At 31.7% G+C, this 12,161-nt stretch overlaps 1 long non-coding RNA gene across 9 annotated transcripts in view; it reads right to left on the reverse strand.

Annotated features, from left to right (window-relative positions):
- LOC109447544 (uncharacterized) overlaps positions 1 to 12,161 on the reverse strand; it is a 659,535-nt gene that overhangs the window by 401,594 nt on the left and 245,780 nt on the right. Inside the window, exon 1 of one of the 9 annotated variants that reach the window (XR_012494215.1) lies at positions 2,226 to 2,370. The exons of the other annotated variants lie outside the window; for them this stretch is intronic. This is a non-coding gene — a long non-coding RNA (uncharacterized LOC109447544). Of the gene's footprint in view, positions 1 to 2,225; positions 2,371 to 12,161 lie in introns of those variants that run through there. 9 annotated transcript variants of the gene reach the window in all.

Below are 12,161 nucleotides of genomic sequence, written 5' to 3' on the forward strand. Positions count from 1 at the left end.
GCAAAATACACTAATTATCCTAAAATTTAATTCTAAGGAATACTCAAATCTAACATATCTTGTTATATGAGGAGAGTTTTTGTTGCAAACTGCATGCAGTATGGACATATTACTCAGCTGTTTAATACTTCAGCTAAGAGGTTGTTTTTTAAGAAAAGAAGCTGTCATTTTCCCCTCTAGATACTCAGTATTAAATTTCTTATCTGCATATTAATGTGTTAAAGTAATAGCATTTTAATAACTATCAATCTGATTCTATGAGAATGTCTTCAAGAGCTTTATATCCACATTTGGCAATATAGCGTAATTTGTGCTTACACATTAATATTCATAAAACTGAGTATGTTTTGAAAAACAAAAGAGCAAGGCTAATGGCTAAATGTTAACTGAAGGGGAAAAAAAGGAATCTAACTATCTTTTTTGCAACAGATTTCATGTAATAGCCTCATTTTCCTTTAACCACAACTCACAAATTATCATGTAATAATGTAAACCTCAGTGCATTTGCTTTTGTTTTGTTTTCCTTTTGAGAAATAACAGGTAGATTTTCCACAGAAGAAATAAATGGCACTTGACCTTTGCTGACAAGTATGATCTGTTTTTATACCAAAGAAACTCTAATGTTGAAATATCTTAGCAGTATGTAATTATTTAAAGAAACTAGAACACGACTGCTTTAAGATATGTTCTTTGCTTATAATAGCGTATGAATTATTATTATACTAAAAATAGTGACACTTCAATAGTTCATTTTTACCCCACTTTTCTCACCATGCAAGTATAAAAATTAATGCATCTCAATATATTTAAAGAAATAAAACCACATGCATATATTTAACCTAACTCAAATCACAGCATCATATGGAGGAACACACCAGAAAATTATCTTCTGCTTTCTCAATTGAGAGTATAAAATTCTTGCTATCATAGTCACCAACACTTAATTGCTTTTGTAAAACTACAAGGCAATTTTCCTTCAGGTAAGTATTTGAAATGAATATCTACATACAAGACCATATGCTGCTCATTTATAGTAACATACAGAGCTTCTGAAAAATAAATGTAATGAAAGTTGTTTGAAGCATTCTTTCCTTTATCATTCCCTAATTTTAACAATACACTTGCAAACAAATATTGCTCAAAGGATAAATTGCATGGAATACTCCCGTTAATTGTACATCCTTGGAAAATAACCAAGCATGAGTTCTTTTATATTCAGTGATGGTACATTGTTAGAGGAATGTTTATCTATGTTAATTTTTCATATGTCTAGATTTTGCGTGGTTATAGTAGACCTATCCTCAACAATATAGGATATGCTGCATTTTATATTTGTCAAATTTTTACTCGTAAAGCATCAGCTATTTATAATAGAGTAGATTTTATCACAAGATTCAACTTTAATGACTAAACATCCCACAGAAAAGGAAAAAAAAACTTTTATATTTGAATGCACAGACTCATTGATGTATCAAGCAATCAATAAAATATAAACACATTAATTAAAAACAGAACTATTGTCAGAGGCGAATGGTTTTGACACAGATTTGAATTTACTATAAGTATATTTCAAAAGTCAGAAAAAACTCTGCACACTCTGTGAACAGTAACACCACACCAAAGAAGTTTCTCACCAAACCTTCTACCTCTCCTCATGAGATCTAACCGTGGAAATGAACATAAACATGGGAAAATCCAGGGCAGAAAATCCAAGAGAACCAGGTCAGAGAAAGAGACTCACAAGAACATATAGCCGATGTCCGGTAAAAAAAAGGGAAATATTTTTAAATGATATCCATAATAAAGCTATATTAACAATGGCTGTATGGTCCTGCTATGGGAAGGGGGAGTATTAGCTTGACCCTTGACTTCTGCTTACATAAGAGCCTGAGAAATGAAAATCATGTTTATCATCGCTATTTGTTTTGTACAATTTTATTGTCTTTATTTAAACTGGTATAAGGAAAAATTTCTATTCTGAAATAGCCCAAGTCTGGTTCTTAATAGTCATGTGACTTTTTTTTTTTTTTTTTCCTGCCAGCCATGTGCATCGTATCATTTTACTCCGAAATAACTATGCGGATTTCAGCTCAACCTGCCTTTGCTTATAATGCATGACATACCCCGTGAGGGAGCCTGAGAACAGACTCCCTTGAAAAGCAAGGTTCTCATGGTTGGCCTGTAACCATGGAAGCAGATGCCGTTTTCTTCTTACCCCTGCTTACCTCTTTGCAGCCTCGAGCTGCTCCCTATTGTTAAAAGGGGTACGCCTTGATTTTTCTTCATCATGACCGAACTTGCCTCTTCTTCAAAGGGCATGATGCTGCAGGTCACTGGTCTAGACTGTTTGCACGGTCCAGAGAACAGCCTTGAAGTAACCCTTGCTCCGTCTGAGCCACACCACCAGCCGTGCATCTGTAGACTGTAGAGGGACATTGGAGATCTGTATTTGAAAAGAAGTCTGTCTGATTTTGCCATTGTGCCTTTTCACTCATCGATCGAATGAATATCGAACCTTCTGTCGTTGCATGTGTGAAATAGATAGCTTAGCAAGCACTTTTGTGCCCAACCTGTGCGGTGGGCCAAAGGTTTTCCTTTTAGTCTCAGGAATTTTTTCTTCAGACTTGACGAATTTTGTGTTAGCTTAAATTATTTATATGCTTTTATTTTATCCAACTGTTATGATGACCGTTTGAATTAATTCATCAGCAGTGACTTTCTTTTGGTCCCAGAAAGAGCATTTTTTTCTGTCAACTGCTTTTTGTTTTTTGGTCTTTTTTTTTTTCTCTCTCTTTTGTAGCTTTTAAAGATCTTCTGACTGAACTCATTTGTAACTTTAAGTGCTGTAACTGTACCCCGTTAAGCCAGAAAGTTGAGGTATCTTTTTAAGAAGATGATTAGATGATATCCATCATTTAACAGATTTAATTCCAGAAAGGTGAACTTGAACTGCCTCAAGGTAATTTCAGTGATTTGTAAGAGTAAGTAAATCAAATAATCACATTGATTTTAAGTTAAACAAAATGTTTGATAAACTCTGTTAATGGAAAATTTTTCTCTGTTTTCCCCTTTTAAAAATTTGTGAAAATGTTAGTCCAAAGTATTGAAATGTACTTAAAGGCACATAAATTAATTACTGTGATATATGTTAAATAAATACCATATATTTCTAATACGTACCTTATGACATGATTTAATTAGAAAGTATGCAATATGAAAATACGTTGTTTACATTCCATTTTTAATACAATTACAATTCACTACTTGTCATCAATAACTTGCGTTAACAATAACTGATGGCAACCATACCACCTGCTCATTTTAAAATGTATTCTTTTACTGAATCCTTCAAAAATCAGAATCACTTCAAAATGCCTCCTATGCTTATCTTCAGTATATTGCTTAGCAAGCATTGTCCATGTGTCACAAGTTTTGTTTTGTTTTAAGAAACCACTATCTCATACTTCAAGGCATACCTATTTTCTCTAATTGCCACAGGCAAAGGGGAGGTCCGTGACAGAATAAAGAAGGTTATTGTGACAGATGAAACATAATTCACAATGAGTACTCTTTTCATCCAGCCTTAAGTAGCAGAGGATTACTTCCAAGCTGAATTTGGTGGCAGAATGTTGAGCTGATTTTATTAACACATAAGGACAGGCCAAAGGCAGAAAACCTATTTTTCTTCAGCTGGGCGGTAGTTATTTTGTGTGTGTCTGTTTAGGAGTCTTATTTTGTTCCCCTCAAACAGAAGATATGCTGGACCGAAGAGAGTCTGAAGAAACAGAGGGAATAGGAGAGAGAGTAGGAAATAGGAAATGTAAAGCCATGAAAGTTGGGTTTTTCTCTCTTAGATAATGAAAACAATGCGTTCAATATATTTCTACATTCTTTGGCATGCACATGAAATAAAGTCATACTTTTTTTCAACAAACATATGAGCTGCAAAAGTAGGTAAATTTTATTTTATAAACTTAACTTACATTTCTTTAGATGATGTTTTTTTTTCCTTCTTTGGTCATATTCTTAATTTCTAATGGTTTGTTAGAGTTCCACATGCTGTTTAGTTTAACTTAATGTTAAACTTCAGTTAAATAGGTGTGTGTTTATTTGGATATTTTACTTGTTTTCAACTATTTTGTTTTCAATGACAAGGATTTTCTTTGACCTTTATTAAATTTTATATAATTTTTTTCTTTCTCTTTCTAATATTAGAAGTCAGTTTTTAAGTTAACTAAAAAGACAGGCAAAAAGAAATGTGCTTAATAAATACCTATGTATTATGAGAAAATTCCAGGCCACAAAATCCATTGCATTTGATTTCTCATAAATAGTTTCATTTACATCATCCTTTTGGATTTAGCTATTCCCAAATTTTCTTTTCTTTTTTGCTTTACTTTCAAATACTTTATAAGTTGTAGTTGAACTAGTTTTCTATCTGTAAAAGGAAAAGTAAGCAGTTGTTCTGTCTGCTAGTGCATTTACTATTATAGAACTCACAACAAAATGCTATTTCTCAGCGATGTTCTGTCAATCCTGGTTTGTTATTCCAGAACTTGAATAAAAGATCTAAATTTTAAATTGAGGTCTTCCTCAATATAATGGATACATTTCACATATCAAATACTGTGAGGTATAATTCAGATGCACTGAAGTTATGTAGGTACTCTCTGGATGAAGGCACAAAAACTATAATCTACAATTACTTCTTTTGTGTATGTTTTTAAAGCACAATAGTATGGTTCTTTACTATACATAATATATATAATTTGTATTAGCTGAAATGAATTTTACTTCTTGAAGTTGGCTTTGTAGCTAAAAATTAATGAAATATGCAATAAGATGCTTTCACCTTAAAATGTGTTAATAGTGTTAACTTATTACTGCATTAAAGATCTGCTTCTATTAACTGTTTCATTTCTCTTTGTCTTATGATTGTTACTGTTCAAAAAACAGTAATTTAAAAATAAAAGAATGTGACTATTCTATAACTTCAGAAAATATAAGAAATTATATGGTTATTATCTATCTGTTGACTAAAGTAGAAATCTTTACATGTCTAGAAAGCAACTTGAGAATATTCTTTTACATATTTTTGTTAATGCAAATAAAAGATAATCTTTATACAAAATAATAATTTCAAAGTATGAAAATTTGTATATATTTATTATTGCCAGATCATCTACAGAGATTTCTCCTCTTTGTAGTTTTTATAACCTTCTTAATAATTACTCTGTAGAAACATGCCAATGCACACATCTTTTGCATTCGGTAAAATCTTCCACTTCTGCTGTTATTCAATAATTATTGCTTTATATTATTTATTTGATATATCTGTGTGATTTATTATTAGAAAATACGAATGAAATGAAGGAGGACTACAGTAATATTTTTAAAAAGAGGGGAAAGAAGAAATCTGCATGAATGATGATATTGATACAGAAATTATTTAAATACTGTTGTTCATAGTACATTTTTTTAAAAATAATGGATTGTACTTCATTTGTTGTTGACATTAAAATCAAATGGGTTATGCTGAATAGTCATATCTAAAAGTAAAATTCATCTGCACCCACTAACTTATAAAATATTGTGGGAAATAATTGTATTTGTCTGAGATTATTTTGTTTTGCAATTACATGACAGCTTTAAAACAAAAACAAAAACTGTTCAACCTGAAAGTTTTATATATATATATAAATATATATATAAATATATATATATGTGTGTGTGTGTGTGTATACATAGATAGATACATATACACATATATGTGTATATATATATTTATATATGTGTGTGATACATATACACATATATGTGTATATATATATTTATATATGTGTGTGTATATATATATTTATGTATATATATATATATACACATATATATGTATATGTATACAAAATAACTTCCATATTCATTATAGTATTGACAAAAATAAAAATAGAGGCAAGCATATTTCACTTTCATGTATAATCTTTGCAAAGTCAACCTCTGTTTTATTCAAAAGATATTTCCTGTGTTTCAGGCCAGAACATTTTTCATATTGCTTTCTTCTGGCTCCCCCACCCTAAAACACTTTTTGCTATAAACTTCTACACCAATCACTAGGAAAGACACAAACTGCAGTAGCAGTTCAGGAAGCAGCCCTGTGAATGTAAAAAAATCACAGACTTTGATTTTATAAGACAAGTTGGATAGGAGTCAAAACTGCCACATGCGGTGTGAAAAAATGCCACCCTGGTGTGAACAAAAGGTTTAAAATGGAGTCAAGAAGCGTGCAAGCTCGATGTCTAAGCTTTTCCTGTGAATTGTCTGCCACAACCTGCAGGGTATCAAGTGGGCTGTGAAGAATAGAGAGCCTTGGAAGCTACAACTGAGAAACATCGACAGTCAAATGTGTTAGTTGTGTTTTGTTTTTTTTTCAATTTTGTTTTGTTTTGTTTTGTTTCATCTAGGCATCATTATACTAAACTGTTTTACCCAAAACATAAAACAAATCCAAAAAAAGTCACATAATGTGTGAAGAAACTGTTGCTTACAAATAAATTGTAGTTGTTTTTTTTCATTCCTTCATTGATAGCAAAGTAAAATTATTAACTGCACTATATATTTTAAATTCCTTGTTTTGTAGGATTGAGTTTTATTTACAGAAAGGTGAATAAGGACTGAGTTTTATTTACAAAGACTGATTAGGAAAAAAGGCTCATAAAATCCTGAATACTAGAGTAAAAATGTAATTATAATACTCATGTTTGATTTTCTTCTAAATTATCAAAAAAAGAATGGAGGAAAAAGACCAAGAGTTCACTATGGGAAACAAGCATTTCATATCTTAGTAAATAATAAGGATAATTCCAAATGACTATTCAGCAGGATTGTCCTTCAGAAAAAATATTGCTACAACATACTACAACAATATACTAATATTTACACTTTTCCTAATATATTGCAATGTAAAAATTTACTCCACATCCAAAAGTGTTTGTTAACCAAAAATAATCAGTCAAATAAATCTGAAGTAAACCATCCTCATTGGCTTAAATAACTGAAACAAGACAAATTCAGTTTTAAGGGTAATTAAAAAGAATACCACTGTGTCTTAACCCCCACTTCAATAATTTTAATATGTTTATAAAGGCACATATGAATGCTAATTACATGATAAATTATGAATAGCATTTAAAGAAAGTAACATTTCCTAGGCAATTGTGATCTAATCAATACAATACATCTAAATGCAACAAAAAAGATCTTTGATGAGCATTGAAAAGATCCTTAAACTTTGAAGCCAGTTTTATTACATTTGCATCTTGTCTCTTATTAAGGATTGAGTCTAAAGCCAGCAAATCCCATCGGTTATGAATGCAGGTCAAGACAGGAACATTTTTCTATTTACTCTTTGTAACACTGGATAGAAATCAATCTGTTACTTTCATTACAACCACACAATCAATTCCATTTAAAGTATAATACAAGAGCCAAGTCCAAGGACAATATGGATCCTTGAAAAAAGCTCATACCATTTGCAGGGCTGTATTTGATATAGCTCCTGGTAAATTGTTTTCTTTCTAATTAGTGTACATGGGTCATTTAAAGGAAACATGCCTAAACTGGTTTTGCAACACAGACTCCAACCAAAAATTAAGAGCACACTCATCATCAAAGTGGCATTTAAAAAAAATTATTATTTTTATAAAATGAAAACCATACAAGAAAGGATTCTCTACATTGACTCAAATGTGAGCAAGACATTGTTACATAGCCATTTTGTTATTTCAATAAAAATTTACACACATCAAAAATTCTACCTTGAAATTAGCATATAAAACCCTTATTTCAAATGTCACTTTCTCTCAGCTCTCAAAAAATGACTTTATTCTAATCAGTCTTATCTTGCCTCAAACTTACCAAGATTTTTGCCTTCAGCTTTCTTGCAAAAAGCATAGCTCAGTAAACAAAAGAAATATGTCCATTGTGTACTGAAGTTACACATAATAGAACCATCATTTCAATTATTTTTAAATATCAAAACTAAGATAATCTTCACATTTGTAAATTAGTTGAAAGCACAAGATAAATTACTGTATGCTAATATTAATGGTAGTTAAATGAGTTATTTTCCATTTATTTTATAAATGTGGATATTGACTTTTTCATGACAGTTTTAAACATGTTTTAACAGTCTCCTGATTTCAGCAAACATGTAGTAAATGAATGTCTTCAGGAAGAAAACCATTTACAATTCTCTTAGATATCACTTAAAAAATATATTTGTTATTCAAAATGCATTCTTTCCCTTCCAAATAAGAGGAATAATTCAAATTTAAATCATTTTTGGTTGTTTCATCAAAAAGGTTGTTATTTATGCAACCTGCATGATATTGAAATTTTTTGGAGTTTGGGAAAGTTTTCTATACTAGAAAAATATAATGCCAAATTTAGTTTCAATATTTCATTCTTCCTGCAAAACTGAGGACATGTTTCTCTGTCATATTCAGTAATGTTTTTATTGTAACTGTGGTTAATGAAATTCCCATTCTAGTGACAAAAAGTGGTTCCTAGGACTAAGCTTTCCTCAAATACAGCCTATGTACTCCCATATGTCCTAAGGGGCTTTAAAGTTTTCTCACCAGAAAGGGGTGTCTTTAGTGCTATATTCCTTGCATACATAAGCACAAGGCCAATGAACCCAATGTTAGTCTCCAGACAGACTGTCACTGCCTGGAAGACATTCTTCTTCACCTCTAGAACTCAATTTCTGATGGCCTTGAATGGCCTTGAATGAGACTACTGTTCAACTGGGTTTCCTTGTTTTCAATGGCTTCCACCACTGAGCATGCAACTCTACTCCATTTTTCTCTGGCCTACCCAACAGGCTACACTTTTTAATCTCTGAAGGCACCACACTCACAAATGACTTGCACACATCATGCTTTGGGCCCCAGGAAACAGACTAAATTCAGACTGCAGAGGTCAAAGATAGGTAGGCTAAGCCTCTGACAGCTACTTAGATGTCACCACGATGGACTTGGACAGACAGAGCTGTTTTTAGAGTAAAGGTTAGCTTGAACCATTCATAATATAATCACTTGAAAAGCAGAAATATTTCAACTTATGTGGGGCAAAACTTAAAAGGAAGATGGATATCACTTTAATGTTTAAACAAAGGCAAAAAAACCCCCAAAAAAACCTTAGGTGCTGATTTTTATATGCTTATGAGTTTTGATACTGACCGTCCTGTTGTTTTTAAGTGTTTCTAAAGCTACACAGGGAGTTCCTAAAAACTATGGCATCTACACTTGCACACCTGACATGGCATTTAACATTTCCTTAATGTTTGTATTCAACTCCACCATATATCCTTGTAAATGAGAGATAAACTTTCTGCAAATTCAGAAATGGGCTCATCCTTCACATTCTATCCAAGTTTGTCTGGAATGCAGGATTTCCTAGAGGAAGAGGACACTCACCAACTGCATTTCCTTAGTTTATTCCTTTTTATTAATTGAAAAACAAATACAGCTAAAATATGATTTCTTTTTCTTTTGTACATTAAAAACACTAAAATGTGGAAGTTCAATTTCTATATATATATATCAAAAGCTATAGCACATGATACTTTCTATATTGAAGGGATTTTTTAAAGACGTCTAATCAATATAATTTACCATTAGTTTTCCATTTGGTAAAAGTAATGAGACTGAATTACTAAATTTCTGAGAAGTAACCATTTAAAATATATTTTTCAAATGTCAAAACTTTATACATAGTATCTCATGTGTCACAAAAACATAGACCCTTCTAAATACTTACAATATGTCTTAACTAGGCAATGAAAATTTTATGTGCTTTCATTTTTGATCTGGACTGTAGGTGAAATCCCATCTATCAGCTAAACGGTTCTCTAATCAAAGAAAACATGTGTCACTGTGGTTTGGGGGGAAAAAAAAAATATATATATATATGTATATGTATATGTATATGTATATGTATATGTATATGTGTGTGTGTGTCAATATTATTATTCTTCAAAGCAAAGCCTCAAGTTCAAATCTATTATGAGTAGGAGCAAAATGCACTGATTCATACTTCTCGATTTTTACTTGAAAATTTTAAAAATATAATTGACATATTTGCAGTATTATAGTCTTTGCTATCAAAAGTCAATACACTTCAGTTGTATATATTAAGTTGTGAAATGTTGTTTTGTAAATGAAAAAAATATAGACCTCTAAGCCCATATTCTACTTTTAAAAAGTTGGTTACAAGTTGGAACATGACAGTATTTCTAGAGGGTGTTATTCCTTCATTAGATTCAGATAAAAAAGTTGTAGACAGCTTGAAAGTTTAATATGACAAATCATGAAAAGTTCCAATAAACTGGCACCTGTTCTTTGGGGCTATGAATCCATAGAGGCCTACTCTCAAAAAGATATTTCTGAAATAATTCACAAAGTGAGATAGATATTGACAGTATTTATAGCTAGTAGTCCTTTGATCTTAATTATATTCATTCATTCAACTAACATTGTTAAATCGCCTTTGTGCTTTTCCAGGTTTTGAGAACATTTATTCATTCAATAAAGATTTGTTCCACACTTATTTGGCAATAGTCGAGGTAATAAATAGGTAATTACAATTTTTTAAAGAAGTGATTAGAGGATTATGTGCTATGATGGAGAATAATGAGTGAGAAGGAGGAGAAAGGGTTCCTATACAGATGAGATAGTCAGGAAAGGCCAAGAGAAAAGGTCTCCAGGGACAATATGTGAAATGAGATTTGGAAAATGAGAATGACCTAACCATGGGAAAAACAGCACACAAATTTTCTCCCCAGAAGGGACAACTTGTGTGAAGGACCTAAGGCAGAAAGACACAGCATATTTATTAGAAGCAGTAAGAGGAGGCCAGTGCTACCAAAACCCAGCCAGAGAGCAAGCAGGGGTGACCTGAGACCAGCTGGGATGGGACAGCAGAAAACTCAGCAGTCAAGGATTTAAAAGACACAGGGAAGAGTATGAATCTTATCCGTTGGGCAGTGGATACCTCCTGAGGCAGAATCTTCCAGGAGGTATTGAGATATGAAAATTTTTAACCTCCCTAGATTCTGGGACCAATAATCATAACCCAATGTATTAAGGACTCATTCTTAACAATGTCAAAAACAATCCTTGTGTCATTATTTGTTGAGTAATTCAGGCCTCCCAATTTTTCTTACCTGAAAACTGCATACTTGGGATATTCATTTTATTGTTTTTATCCCAGGAGTTAGGGAAACAAATACCTTCTTAAGGGTCAATGCTAACTTGGTTACTTTGGCTATCAGGTGAGGGTGGTAATTCTAGAAGCAAATATATGCAATATTCTTTACCAAGAACAGCTGCTTCCCCTGAGTTTGCCTGCTCACATGGCAAAATAATTCACTAATGAGATTAATTTATTTAATTACATTGACGGTTTAAATATTCAACTAAAAAGTTTAAGGGTATCATACTATGCATTCAAGGGATTGAATGAGGTATTTTCAGTTTATTAGTGACTGAATAAACTGAAGAGCCCATACATAGGTTACTGCTTATAATACAAATAAACATGAAACTATTTTCCTAAACAATAGCCAGGAATATTCAGTTTAAATATCATTTAAGTTTTTATGAAGTTGTTTAAGTTAACTAATTAGATCTACTTTGTGAAAATAAAATATGCTCATTAAAACCAAATGGAGCACAGGTATAAAGATTGGATAAGCAGTTGGAATCATAATTAATAAGCAGTGACCAAAACCACAACTTTGAAATTAATAAAACACAACGATTAAGCTAAATTACAAGGTATGTCTGCTGACTGAGATACTTAATCAAAAGTTTCATTATACTTTTATGGGACCCTTAAGACAAATCATTATATCACTGTCAATTCTAGATCTTAAAACACATGACATATAGCAAAATTCTTTAAACTTATCATGGAAGTAGTTGACATTTGTAACTGGGGCTTCCCTTTAATGAATTTGTCCACAAACAAATATCTTGCACTTCTTAAAATATACAGATGCAACCCTTCCTTGAGATTTAGGTTTAACCATATATAAAATGAAAATAGGGCTTCAAGGAACATTTAAGACACTTCCATGTAGAACTTTTCACTTAACGTTGAGT

Source organism: Rhinolophus sinicus, linkage group LG01 (genome assembly GCF_036562045.2).
Source record: "Rhinolophus sinicus isolate RSC01 linkage group LG01, ASM3656204v1, whole genome shotgun sequence".
NCBI lineage: Eukaryota > Metazoa > Chordata > Mammalia > Chiroptera > Rhinolophidae > Rhinolophus > Rhinolophus sinicus.